This window comes from Octopus bimaculoides, chromosome 11 (genome assembly GCF_046866305.1).
Source record: "Octopus bimaculoides isolate indiv1 chromosome 11, ASM4686630v1, whole genome shotgun sequence".
Classification (NCBI taxonomy): domain Eukaryota; kingdom Metazoa; phylum Mollusca; class Cephalopoda; order Octopoda; family Octopodidae; genus Octopus; species Octopus bimaculoides.
The window spans coordinates 49,378,735-49,382,131 of NC_142938.1; the positions used below are offsets into that span (position 1 = coordinate 49,378,735).

At 39.6% G+C, this 3,397-nt stretch overlaps 1 protein-coding gene across 2 annotated transcripts in view; it reads right to left on the reverse strand.

Moving 5' to 3' along the window:
* LOC106870833 (uncharacterized) overlaps nt 1-53 on the reverse strand; it is a 49,127-nt gene extending 49,074 nt beyond the window's left edge. The window contains exon 1 of one of the 2 annotated variants that reach the window (XM_089359956.1): nt 1-53. This exon is cut by the window's left edge and continues 336 nt beyond it. The gene's annotated coding sequence lies outside the window, so the exon portion shown is untranslated. The other variant, XM_089359958.1, reaches the window with a different exon arrangement.
* Nucleotides 54-3,397: the final 3,344 nt, after the last annotated feature.

Genomic DNA, 3,397 nt, shown 5'->3' on the forward strand with positions numbered 1-3,397 from the left:
ATAGAATGATGTGAGTCGCTCTAAAAACACTGCTCGTTGGTGTCTTATATATAGTAGTGCTTAAGAAAACTAAGGCAGGTCTATACCGCCTCACTTATCGATCTACGCGCCCACATTTTCGACGTGTCTAAACTATAACGCCTCTCTCCTCCTCCCCGCCTTCCTTCTGCCTCCTTCTTCTCCTCCCGCCCCACGGTCTGTATTTCCTTTCCTCTGCCCAGTGCCTAACCCATTCTCTTTCCCCTTGTAATCACCATTCCGGCAAACACCGTCGCCGCCGCCCCGTAGTCGTCGATGTTTTTGTTATTTTTGTTGTCGTTGTTGTTGTTGTTGTTGTTGTTGTTGTTGTTGTTGATGTTATACTCTTGTTGACGTTGTGGTTGTTGGTATTGATCTTGATGATCATCATGAAGATAATGATGATGATGATGATGATGATGAGGATGATGAAGATGAGAGGACGACGATGACGACGACGATGATGATGATGATGATAATGACGGTAATTATGTTGTTGATGTTAATGAAAGTGTTTAAAAAAATAAACTGAATCGCCTGGACACTGGACAAGATGCCTTGTGGTATCTAGTTGTGGCCCTTTATGTTCTGGGTTCAAATCTCACCACCGAGGTTAAATTTGCTTTTCATCCCTCAAGGGTCGATAAATAAAGTACTAGTCAAGACCTGGGGTGAATTAATCGACTGTTCCCCACTACCAAATTCCTGGATTTGTGCCTTGTTTTGCAAGTCGGACAAAATGGTTAGCGCATTTCTCCCGGCTTTGCGTTCTGGGTTCAAATACTACCGAAATTGGCCTTGCTTTTGGGGTCGATAAACTAAACAGCAGTCGATGTAATAGATTAGCCTCGTACCCGAAATTTTCAGGCCCTGTGCCTATGATAAAAAGAATCATCATCGTCATCATCATTATTATTATTATTGGACATTACCTTTCATCCTTTCGGGGATGATAAAATAAGAACCGGCCAAGCACTGGGGTCGATGTAATTCACTCCCGCGCCTTGAAATTACTGATCGTGTGCCAAAATTCGAAACTATTATTATTATTATTATTATTATTATTATTATTATTATTATTATTATTATTATTATTATTATTATTATTATTATTATTATTATTATTATTATTATTATTATTATTATTATTATTATTATTATTATTAAGGCGGTGAGCTGGCCGAATCGTTAGCGCGCTGGACGAAAAGCTTAGCTTGTATTTCGCCCATCGCTACGTGCTGAGTTCAAATTCCACCGAGGTCGGTTTTGCCTTTGATTCTTTCGGGGTCGATTAAATAAGTACCAGTTACGCGCTGTGGTCATGTAATCAACTTACCCACATCCCCGCATATTTCAGGCCTTGTGCCTATAACAGAAAGGATTATTATTATTATTATTGATATTATTATTATTATTATTATTATTTCATTCTTTCGGGGTCGATAAATTAAGTACCAGTAAAACACTGAGATCGATTGAATCGACTAGTCCCCTCCACAACAATTTCAGGCCTTACGCCTTTAGCAGAAAGGATTATTATTATTATTATTATTATTATTATTATTACTATTTATTCGACTTTGCTTTTCATCCTTTCGAGGTCGATAAAATAAGTACCAGTTGAATATTGGGGGCGATGTAATCGACTAATCCTCTTTTCCGAAATTGCTGGCCTTGTGGCAAAATCCTTATCATTAAATTGTTGTGGTATAGTCTCTGGTGAAACCCTGTTCGAGTAGACTTATGATCCAGCCATAACCCTCACGTCTTCTTAGAATATATGTAAGACTATATTTAGAATACTGAATCTATACTTTCCATATTGTGTCCTATTTAAGGTGTGATAGAGTGATTTGAAAAAAGATTTGGGAGCTATTTCTAGCAGAAACGAACGAGCACATGAAATTGTTTCGTTGGTGAAGGATGGCAGATGGAAAGAAGGGTGAAGCGGTGGGCGAAAATGCTTTGAGGTATTTCGTTGCATACCTTTAAACACTGAGTTCAAATCACGTTAAGGTCGTTGTTGATTGTCTTTCACCATGGGTCGATAAAAGTGAGGAAACAATAAAGTACCGCGGGGAGATTAAATCAACTGTATCCTCGGTCCTTCGCCTCACAAAATTTTTCATCTTCTGTGTATGTGAGAAACTAATATTGATGATGATGATGATGATGATGATGATGATGATGATGATGATGATGATCGTCATCATCATTATATCATAATCATCACAGCTATCGTCGACACAATTATTAGTATCTCTGTTACCATCATCATCATCATCATCCCTACCATAGACATCGTCCACCACCATCGCCATCGCCTCCGCCACCGCCTCTGCCATCGTTCACTGTCCTCACCCGTCCACCAGCGCCGCCCCCGCTGCCACGTCATCGATGAACCTTTCCCACACCACCACCTTCTTCCTGATTCTTTTCACCTCAGTATCGCCGTCACATCTGTCTTCGCCACCCACCGGCCCAGCTGTCATCATCATCATCATCATCATCATCATCATCATCATCATCATTGCCATTATCACACAAGCATTTTTTTCAACAGGCTAATTTTTCACATTTCATTTTTTCTTCTTTTTTTTCTTTTTCACCTGCATCCATTAATACAAATCTGTTTTATATGTGTATCGGATATAGACAATCCACCACACTCGAACACATTAACAGGCATATAAATATACAACGAACATTGATTTATACACACATGTATATTTATACATAAACATACATAGGTGAATGTGTTGCTGTGTATTAAAGACGTTTGCTTTCCAACCATATGGTTCAGTTCCAATGCGTGGCACCTTGGAAGAATGTCTTCTCCTAAAGCCTTGGACCGACTAATGCCTTGTTAGGGAAACAAAACTGAAGGAAGTCCATGGTAATTATTAATATATATATATATATATTCTTTTATTCTTTTAATTGTTTCAGTCATTTGACTGCGGCCATACTGGAGCACCGCCTTTAGTCGAATAAAATCGACCCCAGGACTTATTCTTTGTAAGCCTAGTACTTATTCTATCAGTCTCTTTTTGCCGAATCGCTAAGTTACGCGAACCTAAACACACCAGCATCGGTTGTCAAGCGATGTTGGGGGGACAAACACAGATACACAACATATACACACATACACATATATATACATATATACGACGGGCTTCTTTCAGTTTCCGTCGACCAAATCCACTCACAAGGCTTTGGTCGGCTCGAGGCTATAGTAGAAGACACTTGCCCAAGGTGCCACGCAGTGGGACTGAACCCGGAACCATGTGGTTGGTAAGCAAGCTACTTATTCTTTTACTTGTTTCAGCCATTTGACTCCGGCCATGCTGGAGCATAGACTTTAAGTCGAATAAATCGA